We start from the raw sequence: 21,961 nt of genomic DNA, 5'->3' as shown, positions 1-21,961 counted from the left end.
AGTGCAACAGTAGGGAAAGCGTTGGATAGCGTAGGGGTAAAAATTACTATTCCCACTCCAGAGAGTGCAACAGTAGGGAAAGCATTGGATAGCCTAGGGGTAAAAATTACTATTCCCACTCCAGAGAGTGCAACAGTAGGGAAAGCATTGGATAGCGTAGGAGTAAAAATTACTATTCCCACTCCAGAGAGTGCAACAGTAGGGAAAGCGTTGGATAGCGTAGGGGTAAAAATTACTATTCCCACTCCAGAGAGTGCAACAGTAGGGAAAGCGTTGGATAGCGAATGGGTAAAAATTACTATTCCCACTCCAGAGAGTGCAACAGTAGGGAAAGTGTTGGAGAAGCGTAGGGGTTAAAATAACATACTTATAAATAAAAGCTGTTTTTAGTAATTAAAATTTAAACTATTAAATAAATATAAACCTCACACAATACCTATACATAATTATTAAAGACATGATTATCAAAATATATTTAGCCCAAATTAAATATTAAAAAAAACCAATTTATATTATTTAATGACCAAATAATAATTAATTATCAATTATATTATTAACAAAACAATTAATTTAAATACATTATTACCTAATTACGTTTAAATTACTTCCCACCATATTCCCCTATTAACCCACTACCCGCAACAGAACACATTTATCTATTTATGAATTAATGAAAATTATTTACCAATTAATTAACATTAATAACCAATTAATTAAAATTAATTAGCAATTATTTCAAATTAATTTATAATTCCAACTAATTAATAAATAATTAAACATAATTAAATTACTTCCCACCCTATTCCCCTATAAACGCACAACCCGCTACAAAACATATGTATCAATTAACCAAATAATTAAATTTTATTTCCAATTAATTAAAATTAATTAGCAATTAATGAAAATTAATTTATAACTCCTACTAATTAATAATTATTTAAACATAATTAAATTACTTCCCACCCTATTCCCCTATAAACCCACAACCCGCTACAGAACATATTTATCAATTAATTAAAATTAATTTCCAATTAATTAAAATTAATTATCAATTAATTAAAATTATTTTATAACTCCTACGAATTAATAATTAATTAAACATAATTAAATTACTTCCCACCCTATTTCCCTATAAACCCACTACCGCTCCGGTACTAAAACATATAATTTGCTTATAAATACATTTAGTAATATATAAAATGAATACACATATAATATTATTTATTTTAAATACTAAAGTAACACATATAATACATACATAATAAAAAACAAAAAAATCATACAAATATCGATATTAGTGTCATCGAAATTAGTGACATCGATATATATGCTATCGATATTACTAACTTCGATATTACTTACATCGATATAAATAATTTCGATATTACTTACCTTAGGGTCGATATTCTGTGCAACGATATTCTTGACATCGAAATTCTATACCTTCGAAATTTCTAACACGATATTTTGGTAGGTCGATATTTACAACTCGATATTTTGACTGTGTACCATGCTATATTTGTAATATTCATTTGAAACTGTATTTTATCTCCGTGATGAATCACCTTTGTCTGTGTACTTTGCAACTTTCCACTGCCAAACTAAATCAATACAAAAAAATGAAGGGATATCTCCACGCTAGAGATACGGGTAAGCTAGGCAAGCAAAATCAGTTACACTAGAGTTCTGTTTTCAGGATTTTTCTGAATTGTAGGAGGTCACAGCACTTACGTAGATGTACAGGGATAGAATTCCAGTACCTTGGGGCGAGGTAAGACAAAGCTCTGCCACCCACACAAAGTTCCCTGTAGCGTGGGATCACAAGAAGTGCTTATTCCCTTGAGCGAAGAGATCTGCTAGGTTGGTAACACTTCTGTCTTTCTGCGAGATAATCAGGGCCACTACTGTTGAGGTTTTTGTGGACTAGGCAGCAAATTTTGAATTTGATACTTTAGCGGATAGGCAGCTAGGAAGGTTTCTCAGCAATGCCAGGGAGGAAGTTATGTGAGGCATATTAAGTGCCAAATGAGCAGCGGCATGCTGAACCACCTGCAGTCTATTCAGCAATGATTCATTTGCTGCTGCAAGAAGGGCATTACAATAGGCGAGGAAGCTGATTACCAGAGCTTGAGTCAGGGGCCTACGAACAAATAGAGGAAGAAAATGGAACACTCTATGGAGGAGGTTCAATGTGTGGAAGCAGGCACCTGTAGTGGCCAAATCATGGTCTTGCATAGCAAGAAGGTGGACCAAACAGACTCCCTGGTTTTTTACCATTATTTTCAAGGTAGGGGCTAAGACCAATTCTATGGGCCACCAGTCCAGGAACCATAAGGTTTGAGCGCAACTGAATAATAAGATTTCAGTTTTGTCTTCATTTAGCTGGAGGAAATTCGCCGTCATCCAACCAGAAATTCTCCACATACCATCAGCAAAGAGCAATTTGGGCGAAGCTGTATTGTTATCAAATGATAAAAAGAAGTTGTATGTCATCCGCATGAGAGAAGGGAGTGAGCCCATGATCTCTAATGATCTTTCCAAGAGGAGCCACATACATATTAAACAGGGTAGGGCTAAGACAGGAGCCGTGTAGCACCCCCTTTGTGAGCTTCATGATGAGGATGCGGAAAAAACCAAGGTTAACAATTTGAGTGCGCTGGTCCAGACAAGCTTGCAAGACATTTTAGCGCCAGTCCATGGATTCCATTCTCATTTAGTCTTTGAAGCAACTTGTGGTGAGACACAGTATCAAAAGCTGCAGAGAAATCCAACAGCACTAACAATACAGCTTCATCATTTTCCATGACAAACCTGATATAGTTATTGAAAAGAGATGGCATTGAGGGGAAAACATTTAGTTGTTTGGAATGACCATACTACATTTGCTACATATCCAGATCTAGTCTTGGGATAAGATGACAGTCTGAAGGCATGGCCATTACACGACTGGTGGAACAGGATTAGTAAAGGAGTTATCAATGCATGTAACTTATTTATATCTTTTCTATTCACTGTTTTGCTAAGATCAAGGCATGTTGCACCCTTCTTTTGTGGATGAACAAACCTTTCACTGTCCAATACATAAACAATCTGGGAAGCAACAAATCCAAACAACTTTTATGGTTGGCAAATGTATGTCAATAGTTCTGTTCCTATCGAAAATTTTCAGAGGAGACAGACTTTATTTGTGGAATTTACTTGGTGGCTAGATGTTCTTCAGACTACCTAAAAAAAACATTAAGAAGGGAGAGACCTCATAGAGTAGTTATCAAAAATGGAATCATCACTTACTTTAACCCATTGGTCAAAGATCTCTGTGACTGATTTCTGAACATTCATTAATCCCACTCGTGGAACATCAAATTTAGCAAATGCCCCTTCAGTTCTGAATTTCTCAGTGGCATCTAAGGGCCAGCCATTTTTGACTATTAATGGCTATAGATCCTCTATTCTGCTGGTCATAAGATAATTGAGAGCCAACTTTTGGGGGAGCATCCTTTAGTCTGTGAATTTCAGCAGGGTATCACATGTGCTACACGCTAAACCATATTATTCATCATCACAAGATTTAAATTAGTTCTGCAATTGTTCCAAATATGAACTGACAATGACTCTCTGCCAATTAAAACATTTGTCATCAAAACTTATCTCACAATCTGCTTGTTTTCCTTTAAGGAAGTTTCGAATGATGGTGCTCCAGATATTTGTACAAGGCATTTTTCTCTCTGCGGTTGCCTTTTTTTTCACAGACATACAAACAATGCTTTCACTATTATGGATTATCCTTATCTCCACTCTTATCCACAGTCCTGCAGAGACCTCAGAGACTCCAATGATTCAGGACTCATCTGCCAGACTCATCTTCAACCTCCCATTACAAAGTCACATCTGTCCCCACCTCAGGAGCCTCTACTGGTTCCCCATCCAAAAATGATGCCAATTCAAGATGCTGGCACACAGCTACAAGGCCCTCCATAATCAAGTATCAGCGTACATCAACCACTCCCTGAACTTATACCAACCCGCCTAACAACTGCGGTCCACATCCCTCGCACACACTCCCCACTTCCGCCGAAGCTACATAGGAGGATGACCCCTCTCCTACCTCACTGCCAAGTCCTAAAATAGCCATCCAAAACACCTCCGCCCGACTGATCGTCAACGTCCCCCGCCGCAGCCACATCACCCCCCACCTGAGAAACCTACACTGGCTCCCCGTCGACAAGAGGAACACCTTCAAACTCCTCACTCACGCACACAAAGCACTCCACAACGCCGGACCAGCCTACCTGAACAGCAGACTCAGCTTCCACACCCCCACCCGCCAGGTCCGCCCCGCCAGCCACGCCCTTGCCGCTGTACACCGCATCCAATGAACGAACTCCGGCAACAGATCCTTCTCCTACCTCGCCGCCAAGACCTGGAACACCCTCCCTACCCACATACGGCAGACCCAAGACCTTCTCACCTTCAGAAGTCTCTTCAAGACTTGGCTCTGCGAGCAGTAGCAGCATCCCCCGCCCCTCCCCTCAGCGCCTTGGGACCCTTACGGGTAAGTAGCGCGCTCTAAAAATACGCTGATTGATTGATCACCTTCACCTCCGAACATCATCTCCTCTCCCGGAATTCAGAAAGGGACTCAAGACCTAGATTTCAACTGAGCCCAGAAAGAACCTAGCACCTGGATACCCTTTCAGGTGATTGGCGGCGCTTTACAAATTCCAGTTTATTGAGTGATTGATGTGTTGTTAAAGAATATGAATAAAAGACCTCTGGTTAACTCAGTTAATCTGTTTAAAAAATGTCCTCCTGCATATTTATATTTACTTATTTGGGCCAGATTAGTTAAAACTATGTCTCTGTCTCTGGCAAGAATAGATATAAAAACGTTGGCACTTATTCTGCTAGAAGAGGCAGGACATACAAAGCCTTTTGGGCTGAAGCAAAGTTAGAGGACGTTCTTAAATACCTTCTGTATATAGACAGAGCTCATGACTGAATGTTGGCTTCACCTCTCCATAGCTTGTTATTCAGGGTTTCGGATTAGTGTAGTTTTCTGTGAATTTTGCCTGCAATAACAAAAGTAGCAGGTGAAGAAAGCACAATATTCACCTCTGTGTCTTTATTAAAAGCAGGATGTCCGTTCGCTATTCCCGCTAGGAAATTCTGCAATTGTACATAGCGCATGGATGCGCGTGTCTTGTGTTTCATGATCGTGTTGTATTTCAGTATGATGTAACATATTCCTACATCATAGTTCTATACAGGCACATGCATCAAGCGATTTTGGAATCGCAAACGGTGCGAATCGCAAAATTCGGCCGTTTGCGATTCCAAAATCACTTTTTGGGATGCATCATTTATTTCTCATGTATCGCAATATAAGAATTCACAATTTTTTTGCGATTTCTCAAATTGCGACAGCATTTAAGGAATCGCAAATTTTGCGATTCCTTAAATGCTATGCATGATTAATCTTAATTTGCGAATTCGCAATTTTGAAGGGAAAAATTACCATGAAGTAAACCTTCATGGTAATTTGCGAAAAGTTTCAAAAATGCAAATTAATGCATTTTTTAAACTTACATGTTACCCACACACATGCCCTTGGGACATGTGTGTGAGTAAAATGTACTTACATGACTTTTCAGGGGTGCAGGGGTGGTCCTTTGGACACCCCCTGCACCCTTGAAATTGCATTCTCATTTTGCGATTCTTTAATTGCGAATTCGCAAAATGAAAATGCCTTCCCATTGATTCCTTATTTGCGATTCGCAATTAAGGAATCGCAAATAAGGAAAATTAAGAAATCGTAAAGACTTTTGCGATTTCTTGATGCATAGGAATTTACGATTCCTAAATTGCGATTCCTTAATTTTCGCAATTTAGGAATTGCAAATTCCAACAATGATGCATGTGGTAGTTACTGCCTAAAGATCTACTTGTTACCCTGCTGAAACACTGTATCTACCTCCTCAATTGTCCTCTTGCTAACTCTTCCTTAGCTCTGTTTACATTGAGCCAGCAACAGGTCCGTGCTATTTATCAAAGGAGCCATTTTGTGGTAGAGTGGGGGGTATAAGAGGTCTAATAGTTATTGTCAGCAGATGTGGGTCTATTTTTAGAGGTGACTTTGCTAGATTTTCACAGTTAGCAACTGCAGCTAGAGTAAACCGGTCAGCTTCAAATAAATTACATTTGCCCTGATTTGCTTAGTTTGCATCTCTTATACCTGTTATTTGCCAAAAGCTCACCACCTTCACGCTATGAAATGAGATTTTGCAAAAGTCACCTCCTTTCACAAATGGATATGCCACCTGGTAATAAGTGTGACTTTACTTTACCGCCATGTATTCTATACACGGCCAGCATATTCATAATGACATTCATATTTTTTATGACTGCACAAAATTGTGTAAAGCCAAAGATTCCAAGCGTTGTAGCTCAAGTAACTAGAGTTTTCCACAGCTTTACCGCCATGTAAGATTAATGCTATAGACTTTTTTTCCATTACCAAAGCCTCTATTTATGAAGTGCCTGCAATATTGAATTTCCGTGAAAGCATGCTCAATTCCCAAAATCTCCATTGCAACTGAAAGGAGCATTTTCATTCAGTGTCATTTTGATTATTGGGTCCTCATTTCTTTAATCACTTTCTTTTCCCGGGAATGACAGAGCCTCCAAGGAACAATAAAAATACAAAACGGCAACGTGGAAGCTAATACAGATGCTCCCAAACTGGTGCTCGTATGAAAAACTGTCAGCTGAACACTTTGCATACACAACCCCAGAATACTTCCAGCGGTCGCTCTGTCCTCCCTGTGCATTTCAAACCAAATTGCAGCCTTATATTTCATTAGATGCTATTAGAATGCCTGGGATGGCTGCAGGCCTTTAAACGCGCAGGGAAACAAGGGGCGTCCATCAGAGAACATTACTTTGAAATGAAATTTCCCTCCTGTGTCTAGCATGCATGTGGGATTTATGCTATCAAATATTAAAATACCCAGCGCTTTATGAAATAAGATGTATTTTTTATTGAATAACACACAATACATAAATAATATCCTTGGCTTGGCCGATATTAAACAGTAAGTTCAGCAACTTCTCAAAGAGCTGACCCTGTATTTCATCAGAAGGTGCATATATTCAAAGTTTAGATGATATAGAAGCATAATTCTTTTTATGATATAGAAGCCTAATGCTTTTTATTGGATATACAGTGGAAGAACAATCAGCCAAAATGTAATTGCATTGTAACACTCAAATATTTTCATAGATGTACCTTACCTTATACTTTTCTTCATAAAAATTCCTTTACTGGGGGCCTATTCAGTCTCTGAACGCAGGTAATGGCATCACTGGCAACCAGTGACTTCCTTAGTCAATCCTTGTTAATTATGGGGAATAACCGTTGTTTACTTTATTACTGGAGGTGGGCGGAACTCGAGGAGTTACATGAAAACTCCATGAGATGCCGTGGAGTTCCGCAAATGAGCGGCATTAGGCAAGTTGTGCTGCTCAGTGCTGATTTTTAGTGCCGGGAGCTTGCTACATGCTGAAAAATCTACACAAGCAGCCCCACGCCAGAGGGCGCTGCGTCTTGAGTTGATTTTACTGCCGCTCAAGTAGGTTCTGTACTCAATGCGGAAGCTTTCTGATCGCAAACGTTTGTGACTGCCCGCGTTGAGGAAATCTCACCGAGTGTCCTCCTAGCAACCGAAAATCACACTAGGAAATGTCAATTCTCGCTTGGCAACTTACCGCTAGTTAGAAGTTACAAGCAGAACAAAAAGCGGACACAACTTCGTCAATTTATTCCTCACATCTAATTATTACACATGGACATGGTTGCACCTACACTTTGGCAAAATTAGCTTCCTGAACCATCTATTGGCATTAAAGGGAAATGTCTGCTATTAAAGATATACATGGCAGTAGATCATGCTGTTTGTTGTAACACAGCAAATTAAAAAGGGAAAACTAAATTAACTTGGTTACTTGATATATTTTTATATCAAAAAGATACATCAAGGTGCTCATTATGTGTTTACCAATACAAGCAATTGGAAGTTTAGTCTTTCCTCATTTCTAACACTATTTTTTGGTCGCATTCCTACAGCACACCGTGGAACATATTGAGTCTCACACCTTGGTATCACGCGTTAGTTTGAGTCTCGCACATTAGTTCACAGTCCCACTCACTTGGTGGGATCCACACCGTGGAGTCCAGGCTTGTTCAATAGGATGATTTTCACTTCATGTTAGAGTCCTACTCTGAAACATTATCTGTAGCCCACTGTATTTAAAAGAGTCTTGAGTCAGTGATTTGGTCGAGCCACCTGCTAATCTCACACCTGGCTAATTCTCATCATTCCGGAGACCTTGACAGGGGGGCATAAATCAAAAGAAACTCCTAAAATTAAGGGAGTTTGACTGTGGACTTTATCCCAATTTGTCTGTATGTTTCTCTTTATGACCAGATCAGGACTGCAATAGCAATTGTGGGGAAGGTCTAAGCATATGTTAGAATGTTTGCCCCCTGAGGAAGCAAGTTGTAGACTAGTCTTCCCTGAGGGTGATTTGTGCCATACAGGACATGTGTCAGGATAGGTAGCCAGTGGTGAAGTGCAGGAGCGAAGTACAGGTTATAAGGGTCAGTAGAGGCTTATCCGGCCTCTTCCTGACTCTGAGCATCGCTGGGAGGGGAGTGAGGGTTAAAAAAGTTTTATAAAAAAGTTCTGTGTGGTAGTATATAGGTATAGCTCTATTACATTGGTCCGCATTGGTGTTATTGTAATGTATCTAGGGCTCTAGTGTAATTTTCCTGATTCATGCCCTTATATAGGTGTAACTTATCATATCCTTATATACGCATAAGAATCATAACCATATTTAGGCACAGCCAATGCAGTCCAAATACGGCATGGCTACTTCCACTAAGCTCCTAGAGTACAACGAGTTCTTGAAGACAATCAACCTTCAGCAGTACTGGTCTTCCCCCTGCTTCAGTATTGATTTGTCCCAGAACTCCTAGAGCGTGTAAAGAATGTCGAGCTCTTAGTGACGTTATTATGTTCACACTTACGTCAAATTCGGCACCTTCCAGGTATAAATATGCCCAAATCTGCACTAGCAAAGACATGGTGGTTTGGAGCAGATCGACTAACTACTTGCCCGACGCCCTGCTGTAGCGAGTGCCGAAGGAAGCCGACCCTCCAGCGGACGCACTGAGAGAGACGCTGTCTTTTCTCCTGCCGAGAAATCCAGCTCCAGTGTTTCCCTGCTACCCTTGCGGGTTACTGGGAGATCGAGTCCTGAGAGAGAGATACAAGACCTCCTTCATTCTATAACCAAGGTACGGAGCTGATTAGACCCTTAAGAGAATTCTTGGATAGATTCTTGGCAGAAACTATTTAACTCAAGCTACACCTCACTTACTTCTTCCCTTGTACTAGACTTAGGTTAGGTACACCGGGGTAGGCGTATTTTAGATGCACCAGTTGAGTACTTTTAGTCATTATTTATCATTGTATGTATTTTATCTATTTTAAGTATCTTATGGCTTAGAACCCATACAAATGCTTTTACAGTATTATTTCATAATACTCCTTTTACTGTACGCACTTTACTTCATAGCAGGTATTATGATTGTTGCAATTAACTTCTCTTGCATGAGAAAGAATACTGCTCAATAAATAACCTTTTTATTGAAAGCGCCTGTCTCTCTATTTCTCTGCAAAAACCCTGGTGAAACTAAGCATGCACGATTGACTGAGTGAAATAGCCCTCTATTGTTTCCGCGGCTCTGAAGATATATTTCTTTTTCTTGGGGAACAAAGTTGTCATGTTATATGGTTGTCAGAAACTAATCCCTTCTTGTTTATTCAAGAAAGTTTCTAGTGACCTCTGAGCTACCTGGCATTCACAATTAAGTCTAACATATTCAATAGAGACCTAGTCGGCCTAAGTCCTACCTCTAAACTATCGTTTATGTTATTCCAATGCGCAGAGCCTATTGGGTATATAGGAACTACACTACAGTGTCAGCTCTCCGTTAAACTGGGGCCGGCTGCCGCTACGTGGACTCAAGCCTGGGCATGGCTGTGCCAACCACTGGGGAGGTGAGAGTCGTGCTGCACATGCTGGGTGCCTCTGGACGTGAGGATCTTTTGAGGCCCGAGGAGCTGAGGAGACAAGGGTGGGGTATCTCACCCATCACACTCCCCATCAGGCGGAATGCGATGCAGTTGCAGCATGCCAGTCTAGCAAGGGAAGTGGGAAGGGATGGACTGCGCTGCTCAGCACGAAGCACTCCGACAGTGCTTCAGGTGCGGGCAAGAGGCATCACAGCCTCCAGGCCCATTTGCAGACCCCTGCCTCCTGCGATCTCCAGGCCAACTCAGGGGGCAGGGCCAACCCCGAATTCACCTGCACTAACCAGCACAGCGTGGTCCGGGCAGGCTGTGGGGCGGCCAGGGCTGGCGAGGAGTGACTTTGTGGGCATGGGGATAGCCCTGGGTAACGTTGTAGGCAGGGGGGCAGCCCCAGTTCATGGGAATAAGGCAGGGCCCAAGCTGAAGGGCCCTGCTGCGAAGAAACTGAGTGATTCAGGGGGCACAGTCTCTATAAATATTTAGGGCAGTGGGGAGCAGCTCAGGAGCTCATAAACCCCAGAAACAGTGGGCAGGCAGGTTGTGTGACCCAGGCCAGCAGGTGTTTGGAATCGACATAAAAGCACAGATACAGAAGCAGCGATGCCTGGTCCGGGAGACTGAGGAACACTGAGACCACTATGTAGGGCCCGGGAGGCTGAGGATGTAACTGGTAGGTGGGCAAAGGCACCCAAACAAAAAATGGAACTGGACACATAATTTTTAATATTTAAGAGAAAATAGCTCTAAATAGTGTCAACTGGGGTCTTCTGAATGGACTAGACCACAACAATGTCACAAGTTGAGAGCGAACATGATGGAGCACAGGCTGGCTACAGGGACCCAGTTAGGTCCTCTGAATAAGTGTACCATATATCCTGGTTGTGGAGTGTTGCGAAGTCCAGCCTAGAAAATGGGTCGCACAGCGGTGTTTCATAGGAGCTGCAAATAGGGCACTATGAGTTGTCATTCGTGATGCCGTCATCGAAGGGCTGACATTGCAAAGACAAGTGTCGGGATGCTTCACACAACAGCTGTTCTGAAGAAACTGCAGGGCTTGCGATGGGGAGTCCTGCGTTAGCATCAAAGTCAATTAGGGGCTTGTGATGCAAAGCCTGTGTCAAGAATTTGTCGCACAGTGGCAGTTTCTGGGAGGCAGGGGGTGGTGATGAGAATTCCTGTGCCGGAATGGTCCCAATGCAGAATGTGGATCAGTGGTGCATCACACAGCAGGCCCAATGTAGAGTGCATGGTTGGTGATGCATTGCTCTGCTGCTCCAATGTGTTGGTTCTGTTGGGACCATACTTGGGCTAGTAGAGCACCTTAAGATCCACTTCCTAGGGTCCAAACCTGGGGTGCCACCACTTGAAAGGACACAACTCACAATGGAAGGGGGCCTGGTCCTGGGTGCAAGGTCCTTGGAGTCTTCTGTCTCTGAGGGTCTAGTCAGGAGGCCAGCCAACTAGTCCTTGGAGTAACTCTGTTGGTCTGGGTTAGACAAGTAGGTCCAGTCCTTCAATCAGCTGGGTAGCAGGCAGCAGGGCAGCAGAGTAGTTCTTCTTCTGAATAATTAACAACAAAAACTTCTCCAAACCAAATATTACAATACAGCAATATGTCCATAATACATATACAATTGTCGATCAGGCCAATGGTTTTAGAAGTTTATTATTCAAAATATAAAAATGCAGTGGATAGAAAAAAAATCTGTTCTTTTAACATAAATATATTCATTGTATGAACATAAGAAAAAGCAGAGACTTGTATAAAATATAATTAACACATAATATATTTACCCCTTCGAAGCGGCTGATGCGTGTGAGCCGTCGGACGTCTCCTGTGCGTCTGCTGCCATGGCACAGGGAATCCCACTGGTGGGGGCACCTGAGAGATTCCCTCTACCCCCAAGAGCCTCTGGAGCTGGAGAAGAGCTTCCCCAGCTACCGAGGCACCCTCTGGTTTCCCTGAAATCACGATCAGCGCGCATGTCGCACTGACGTCATTTCAGTGAAACCGAAACTGAAATGAGCCAAGAGGCTCATTTCAGTTTCCCTTTCTACGTGCTCAGGCGGCTATCTCCCCTGAGCACATACAAATTCAGGAGGGTTATTGTTGGAAAGGGGAGAATTCCCCCTTTCCAATGGTACCCATCCCTAGTGGATCCCTGCTTGTAGATCACCCCAGGAGGGGGATCCCCAAGCAGGGATACACCCCCTAGGCACCAGGGAGGGGAGAGCGGCTCCTTGGGCAAGGGTCTTTTCTCCCCCATATTAATTTGGGTACATTTAGTCTTTGTGCCCCGCTGGGGGGGCAGATAGGGCAGTAGTGCCTAATTTGCCCCACAGGGGGGCAAAGAAGACCACTAGGCACCAAGGATTTTTGTTTGCATTTTTAATTAGGGGTGGGGTTTGTCCAATATGGGTATGCCAATGCCCCCATCCCGGCCACAAGATCACAGTCTTTCTGCTGCACCTGGTGGGCACCTGGGGGGCAGAAAGCCCACTAGATACCAGGGATTTAAAAAATATATATAATTAGGGGTGGGCGCTGCCCAATATGGGCTTGTCAATGCCCCACCCCCTGCCACAAAGGTACAGTCTTTCTGCCACCCCCTGGGGGGCACATCAGGACAGTAGCCCCCAATCCACGCCCCCAGGGGGCAGAAAGCCCACTAGACACCCGTTTTATTTTTTTCCTGATGAATTTAAGGTTGGGGATACCCCTCTCCCACAAAATTACAGTCTTTCTGCACCCCCAACTGGCAGATGGGGACAGTAGCCCCCAATCTGCACCCCAGGGGAACAGAACGCACTCTAGATGCCTGGGATTATTTTTTAATAGGTCCGGGGTGGGGGCTGCCCAGAATGGGCATACAAATGACCCCCCAGGAGGCAGATGGGGCATAGCCCCTCCCATCTTCCCCACCCCCGGGGGCAGGCAGAAAGCTCACTAAGTGCCAGATTTTTTTTTCATATAGGTATATATTCGAGAAAAAATAGATTTTTTTCAGGTTAATTTGAGGTTTGCAGGGCATTCTGGGTAGGAAAACGTTGGGAGATCCACGCAAGCCATGTCTATCTAGTTTTCAGATATGTGTGGGTTTGGTAGTTCCCTAAGATGGCCGCCGAGCCCGGGGCCAAAAACCCAGGTGACCCCCCTTGCAAAACCAGGATGTTTTGTGATAGGTCATTTTGATGTCTCCTCAACTGGTTTTGGGCCTTTGCCTGTTGCGGATATTTGACCCACCGAAGAGAGTTAGGTATCATTTTTATATGGAGACCTGGGGGAACCCTGAGTGGAAGGAAATTTGTGGATCCACCTAGATTCTAGAACTTTCATATACAGAAATTTGAGAAAAAAGTGATTTTCATTAAAATTTGAGGTTTGCTGGGGATTCTGGATAGGAAAACGTTGAGGGACCCATCAAAGTCATACCTCCCTGGATTCCCCTGGGTCTATAGTTTGTAGAAATGTGTGGGTTTGGTAGGTTTATCTTGATGGCTTCCGACCCCGGCACCAAAAACTCAGATGCCCCCTATGTATCTGAAAATGACCTGGTTTTGCAAGGAGTCACATGAGTTTTTGGTCCCGGGCTTGGCAGTCATCCAGGGAAACCTACCAAACCCACACATTTCTGATACTTAGAGACTCGGGGGAGTCCAAGAAGGTATGGCTTGCATGGATCCCCTAACTTTTCTCTGCCCAGAATCCCCTGCAAACCTCAAATTTTGATGAACAAAATCATTTTTTTCACAAACATCTGTGTGGGAGAGTTCTCGAATCTATGTGGATCCTCACTTGTGGACAATAGTACCTCACTTGCATGGGTGGGTCAAGTACCCACCAAAGGCAATGGCCCAAAACATATTGAGGAGACATCAAAATGACCTATCAAAAAACAACATCGTTTTGCAAGGGGGTCAGCTGGGTTTTTGGCCTCGGGCTCGGCGGCTATCTTGAGAAACTACCAAAACCACAAATTTCTGAAAACTAGACACCCGGGGAAGTCCAGCGAGATATTGCTTGCATGGATTCCCTTAGCTGAAAAAAACCACTTTTTTTCAAATTTCTGTGTTGAAAAGTACTTGAATCTACGTGGATCCATACATTTCCTTTTACACAGCATTCCCCCAGGTCTCACGAAACAAAATGGTACCTCACTCGGTTGGGTGGGTCAAATAAGCATGACAGGCAAGGGCCTAAAACGTATTAAAGAGATATCAAAATTACCTATCAAAAAACAACCTGGTTTTGCAAGGTGGGGTCACCTAGGTTTTTGGCTCCGCACTCGATGACCATTTTGTGAAACTACCGAACCCACACATTTATTAAAACTAGACACCCGTGGGAGTCAAGCGGGGTATGGCTTGGTGGATCCTGTGATGTTTTCCTACCCAGAATAACCTAGGTCTGGGGGTGAGTGCTTGCAATGTACAAAACTCCATCCACTATCCACTTTGGTTTTGCTTTGTTCACCCTTAGTTGGCAGGGTATGCCCAGATGTGGGTCCCTTGCTCACTTTGTCACTGGATTCAAGATAGCCTGGCTGATGAGTGTTATAAACCTGAAACCGGTCCCAGGATGCATGTTTCCGGTCCAGGGAAAAAATGGCTTGGCAGTTCGGGCAGGACTGTTCCCATGAGGCACAGGGTCAGACTGATTTGCATATGGCTGTGCCTAAACTGGGGTGGCAGAGTGAGCTAAAGAATGATGATGGATTAAACCCAAATCAGTTGACTGGGGGTGAGCGCTTGCAATGTTCAACACTCCGTCCATCATCCCCTTTCGTTTTGCTATCGTTTTATGAAACATATTCAGGGGCAGTCAGGAATTTTACAAAACGTTGTCTCCCGGACATAAAATAACCCAAGATGGTTCAATCATGAGTGTTCCGAGGCTAAACGGAACCTGTGTAGGACTTTATCATTTAACCGAAGGTGTACTGCCGATGTGAAAACAGCTAGGCGGAGGTATAATACAGGGATTGATAATTGGAAAGGAGCTTCTTTAAATGATCGCTGGGAAGCCTTATCTAAGGCTGCCTCCCCAAAAAAGGGCAACATATTCTGGTCTGCCGTGAGGGATCGGCGATCTATGGGCCAGTTATTAACTCCTGTTAGCTGTACCATTTTGAGTGAGTCGTGGGAAAGTCACTTCTATAAAATCTATGCTACTCTCCCACAAGGGTCAGATCAGTATGAACTTGGCCCACTGTCTAGCATACAAATAAATCTGTCTGATGTAGAAGAAGCTATCCACCAGAGCCTTGGGAATAAGGCACCAGGCCCAGATGGGTTGTCTATCGATTTGATCAAATGGAAACCAGAGTTCTGGTCACTGCTAATTCCGAATGTGTTTAATAATTTACCGTATGCCCTGATACCAAGCACCTGGGCCATGAACATTATTGTTCCAATTTTTAAAAAGGGAGACCTGTCAGAACCTATTAACTACAGGCCTATCTCCCTGATTGATAACACCCTAAAGATATTGGGCAGAGTTTTATATAATGAGATTTTAGAGTGGTCAGGGGAAAGCGGCATTTTAGAGTCTTGTCAGCTGGGTTTCCACAGTAAGGTAGGCCAATGAACAGTGTTTAAATCTTAAGTTGGTCATTGGAAAATATACCATTGCACGATCCTCTACAGTCTATTAGGCCTTTATGTATCGTTCTTCTGCTTTTGACGTTGTTAATAGGTCAAAGCTTTGGTCTATCCTTTTGGCCTGGATGAGCCTTTGGTACATTTTTTGGGGCATCTCCATAAAGATCTTCAGGCCCAGGTATGGATTGGCAGTGGTGGTGAGGTCTAGTGAGCCGTTAGGGTAGGAAGGGGTGTCAGACAGGGATATGTTCTGGCACCCCTCCTTTTTATTACTTACATTAATGGATTGAATAAATCATTGAAATACACAACCCCAGATGTCCCCAGAATCAATGCGAAAACACTTCCTGTACTATTATATGCAGATGATGGGGTCCTTATGGGCTGCACTCCGAACTCTCTGCACATTTTAGTACAGACCTTTGTCAACTACATGGGCAGTCTAGATCTATGCGTCAATTTCAAAAAAATTTTTGTGTTGTGTGGCCCCGGAAAGCACCAGCTCAGTTCCATTACTACGGGTAGTCATAAACTGACAAGCACTAGCATCTTTCCCTATCTTGGGGTGGTCTTTGCTGCGAACGACTCATGGACTGAGCATTTGGCTCACTCCAGGAGCAAGTTCTCAAAGGCCATTAATTTCATCCTTAGCCTTCTCCGCCCAAAGAACACAGGTGCCATTTTAGCTATCCTAAAAAAAAATTAAACACAATGTGTCCCAGTAGCCACGTATGGAGCAGAGTTCTGGGGTAACGCAAACAGCTGCTGCATTTTGCAGAAAGAAAATAGGTTTTGCAGGAAGCTGTTGGGTGTCCCAATCTTTACTCCACAATACATCTGCCACAGGGAACTTAATTTAAATTATAGCGCCATGAAACCGTCCGGTGACCGAGCGCGGAATAAATAATTTTAACTTAACATATCTTAATAATTTTATAAATGCCCGCCCGCTCTTTTTTGACTATTGGTCTGGAAGAATCAGGCTGCTTCTTTATCCAGAGAGACTATCAATGACTGTGTTAAATGTGAGAAAGGAATGGATATCCCTTGGCTGTCTGGAGTGTACCAAAGTCTATGTAGTGTTAATAAAGGCACTATTTTCTTAAACCTTAGTACAGCCGAAACACTGCATGAAAACGAACTCAAAAGTGCACTTTATTCATTATATAACACAGAAAGGATTGGTATGGAATCTAAAAAATCTTTTCCCTCAAGCTATATTACCATGGAACAGCATAGGCATCCCCTGCCCATCTATCTCACCTTACCAGTGAGCCACTGGGAGAGGAGCCTTTTATTCCGTATAAGAGCAGGTACTGTTAAATTTGCGTTATGTTTTCCTCTAGGCCATCACCCTAATCTTGACTATGCTCCCTGCCCATGCGATGGTGTGAGTGGACAAACTATTTTACACCTTTTGTTTCTCTGTAAATACTATTTAAAATATACCAAGTGGTTTTTAACTCCATTTTTAAAAAAAGCAGATGCCTATTAGCCTGGACAATGCCTATTTGTGGTTTCTCGCTCTGGCCGACGAAGAGTTGGTCTTCCGCACTAGCACTTTTTTGAAAATCGCCAACCGAGCACGTAAGATGATGTCCAACCCTTGAACTCTTAGGACTATTTTATTACATTGATGTATGAACTGGTATTTTGCATTACCAGAAATTGTTAACATTAATGAATTTTATTATAACTGTTAAATAATTTGTCATGGTGCTGTGCTTTTTGAATACCAAGCAATCTGAATAAAGTTTTTGAATCTGAATAGGTAATTCTAGAGGCTGACATGCTTGGTAATAACAAAGCTGCTACCAGCAGCCCCTGCACACTGGGACCAACAGTCTGGGGCAACCAACCCCCCCACGTAAGGCATCTCCAATTAGGGATGTAGAGTCATGAAAGGGATGTATATACCCTGCACACAACACTTGTCTGATCAACCCAATGGTGAAGTGTTGTGTGATGTAGTTGATTTGTGGGCTTTTGTAAAAAGGTGTCTTTTTGCTTAATGCATTGTAGGCATTATAGGCTTGGTCAACAGTAATCATCTTACAGGAGAATTCTTGCTACTTGTGATCAAGAAAATTTTTAAAAACCTCACTCAGTTCAATTTAACTTGTATGATACACACTTATTACCATTTCTGTACATTTTCTTCTACAATTTGAAACAGATTAGGTGGATGTTGGCTTAAAATTGGCATACGTAAAGAAAACCATTCTGCATGCATAATGTCTCATATTTTATGGACTGTCATTTTATTTTATGTATATTAATTGAGATGGTCTCGAAAACGCCCTAAGTGTGTCTTCTTTAGCAGTTTTTTGCGGCTGCTATGCAAGGTAAACTGATGATATGTGCTTTTAGCACCAGCTTGTGAATGGGGAGATAAATTTATCGCGACTTTGGCTGCGATAAAGTGCCTCAGAGAGCTCTGCAGGTGCTAGTTAAAGACAAGACTCTGCCAAAGGTTTTGACTGATGGATGTGTCAAATATTTGAAGAAATGAAGCAGCTATAGTGGTAAAAGCTTCTGCTGACCTCAAATAATAAAAAGCACAGAAAAATAGAAAATGATAAAATAACGCACAGCAAAATAGCAATACAACAAAAATATAAAAGATTCAAAATAGGCCTCAGTGTAATAACCACAATTTAATACTATAATTATACAGTGTGATTGATCAAAACAATAAGACACAAAACAAAACAACACATCTGAGACACAATAATATGCAACATTAATGCAACTTGCAAATAAACATGAGCACATTGTGTTGTCACACATTGCCACCTCCACAGGTCTGCTTTCACAATAGGGCGGTGGAAGATTTGGCAGCAGTCACTGCTTTGCTTTTCCTAGAAACTCCTTAGGGGCACATTATGAGCAGTTCCACGAACCCGAACGAGGCACGTCAATGTCTGCTTTACAGCATGCTCAGAAAGTGTGGAAAAAAATAGATTTTCAAATCACTTTTCGAAGTGATAAAAACAGGAAAATACATTCGAAATGTATGCACCATGTGCGGAAAATATGAGGTTAATTGATTTCCATAAAATAATGGCGCTCTGTCCTATTACAAAAAATGACCACAATACCTATAGGCAAAATTCTCATGAGAGTAGTAAACACGTCTGACCTAACGAAAAAGAGACCTGCTCATTCTGTTATAAATTTAAGCCCAGTAGGTGCTTTATTTTAAACTGTGTTTTATATAGCGCGCACTTGACCCGAAGATATCGGATATCAGAGTGCTTTACAAGAGCACCAGTTGCGTTACATGAGAACACATTCATTTTTTGTTAGGCACGGGGAGATTATAAGATTTGCCCAGAATCACAGGATGTTGCGCGTCCTTGCCGAGACTCGAACGTGGTTCCCCAGGTTTGAGGTCCACCGCTCTAACCGGTTGGCTAACACCTCTCTGTATCATGTCCTTCTTTCTCGCAATAAGTGACCTTTTAATGAATCATATGGGGCGCTCTTCACAGCATTTGGGGAAAAAATTCCTACTGGGACTGTTTGTTGCCGCCTCAGGCCCCCTGCATCTGATGCCGGTCTCCCCCCGCTGCCGCAGCCTCCAGACACCACTGCGCGGCTGCCGAGAGGGGGGGACTACATTCCCCAGGAGCCTTTGCGGCCGGAAGCCGCATACGCCCATTCGGCGCCCGGTGGTGCTTAAAAGATCACAAGAGCTCCGGTGGAGTGGGCCCTCTTCACAGCAATTGGGGAAAAAATTCCTACTGGGATGTTTGGTGCTGCCTCAGGCCCCCTGCATCTGGTGCCGGTCTCCCCCCGCTGCCGCAGCCTCCAGATACCACTGCACGGCCGCCGAGCGGTGGGGGACTACATTACCCAGGAGCCTTTGCGGCCGGAAGCCGCATACGCCCGTTTGGCGCCCGGTGGCGCTTAAAAGATCACAAGAGCTCCCGCGTCGCGGGACGCGCGCGGATGGGGCAGTCCGAGGCAGGGCAGGGCTCGGTACCTAAGCAACTATATACAAGTGGACTCATTAATAGCACTGGTAAGAACTTATTTAACAGAGACTTAATAGTGGCTACTTATCTCCATATTGTTGTTTTAAAGAGTTTTTCTATTCCTCCTGATAAACTTAGAACTTACAGCACCTATTTATTTTTAAGATTTGTACAGTGCCTCACAAGGTATGGAGAAACGTAAGAGTACCTCGGGCACGCTAGATGCATACTTATTAAGAGCCGAATCTTTAATCAACCAAGAGATACATTTAACAGAGCTTAGGCTTTCACTCGATCCCTCACAGTTTCCATCTATCAGGGAGGAGGACCCTAATGTGTCTTTATTATTGACTAATTCTCCTTCCCTAATTTATTTTCCCTCACCGGTGGATTTCCCGTCATTAAAATCCTCTGAAATTCGAGAAAGGTCTCTTGCAACTCCCATTCCAAGAGACAAGGGCCCCCAAACTCAGGGTCAATCCAAAATAAGGAAAGGTTGAGTAACGAACATAAAACAAAAGGGAGGCAAGCAGGCTAAAGAGGGAAAAGTGCTAATTGGGCCTGGTTCCTGCTCATTGGGAACCCAAACAGATGAAACTCAACCCCTTCCTGTAGCTCAGTCAACTACCCTCATTGATAGTTTGCACCCAGTAGTACAAAACCTAGGGAAACACATATTAAATATATCTTAGAACAAAAAATCTCTGATATGTTTGCCCAGCTATCCTCAACTTTTGAAGAAAAACTTATTAAAATAGAATGCAAGATGGACCAAATGAAAGAGGATCTTGAAACATTTAGAGCCAGTTCAGAACTTCCGAAAATGACACGGAGATCGGGACCGCCCGCCTAAAGGGCGGGGGTCCGGACATTGGCATTAGGATGCGCCCGCCACAGTGGCAGGCGCATTCCTCAAATTAACATTGTGGCGGGCGGTGCTCACTGCACCGCCTGCCACAATGTTAAAAACAAATGCACGCATTTGCATAATCGAAGCGGCAGGCACCGCGCAGTGCCTGCCGCTGCGATTATGCAAATGCAGGGCGGTACCACAGGTACCCCCGTGTGCCACCCCCCTTTGGCCGTCACTCTGGGGGCCCACAGGGGCCCCCCAAAGTGCACATCGCATACCTTTCCGTGGCGGGACAGGCATTGAAAAATGCCTATTCTAATATGGCTGGCGCCGCTAAACCCCCATGAAACAAAATCCCCAGAATCAGTCGCAGCTCCTCTAGTTCGTAGTTCCCCCTTAAAAGAGAAGACCCCACTAAATCCATCTTCCCAGTTAGTAGCCGAAACTTTGGGAGGGACTGATACAAAAGTAATCTTATGGAACATCGCCGGTCTCCGACCCAAGTCCAATCAAGAAGAGTGGATAGCATTTGTGCTGTGCTATGACATCCTTTGTTTCCAAGAGACTTGGGCACTATCACCCATCCATCTTAACGGCTATAAAACTTTCTTTTCTCCGGCACTAGCCTCATTTTTTGGGCGAGCCAAAGGTGGGTTAGTGATTTATGTTTCCAACTTAATTCAGCCTGTAGAAACTGTCATCATGTAACTGCCAGAGGCTCGGAATAAACCTTTACTTCGGGATGAAAACCTTACCATGAATAGATTAAATGCCTACGCAATAAAGTGGACCCGCACTGACCATGATAAAATAATTGAAAAGGCTGTCAAAGCGGCTAGGAAAGCAGTTAGTCAATGTCTGGCAGAGAGCTCATCTCCTCAGGAGATCATAGATAACTTTATATTGATAACTAAATCTGTAAACGAAGCTCTGACAATTTTTCCAAAAGGAAAAAGAAAGTCTAAGACCACCTGGTTTAATTCATCCTGCTCTAAAGCTTATTCTGCGCTTAAAGTAGCCCTTAAAAAATCTCCTAGAGACAGGGCCGAGGTCATCCAACTAAGAAAATCATACAATAAAACACTCCAGCAGAGAAGGAATCAACTTAAAGAGGAACACTGGGTCGCCCTACATAAGAGCTGCAATACAAATGACACCACAGCATTCTGGGAGATCATTAACTCCCCATTTCTCTCAGGTCCAAGAGAAAACAACAAAATAGAAGTTGCAATCACTGAAACTGAATGGACAGCCTATTTCTCCCAAATGTTTAGATCCTCGGACCACATTATTGAAACACCTGGAAACCCACGGCAAGGGCCCGAAAACTTAAGTGTTCTTCCGAGCTCACTGGCATTAGATTTTACCTT

Source organism: Lissotriton vulgaris, chromosome 2_1, assembly GCF_964263255.1.
Source record: "Lissotriton vulgaris chromosome 2_1, aLisVul1.2, whole genome shotgun sequence".
Lineage (NCBI taxonomy): Eukaryota > Metazoa > Chordata > Amphibia > Caudata > Salamandridae > Lissotriton > Lissotriton vulgaris.
The sequence above is the reverse complement of the archived record's forward strand: the minus strand, read 5'-3'. Positions refer to the sequence as shown.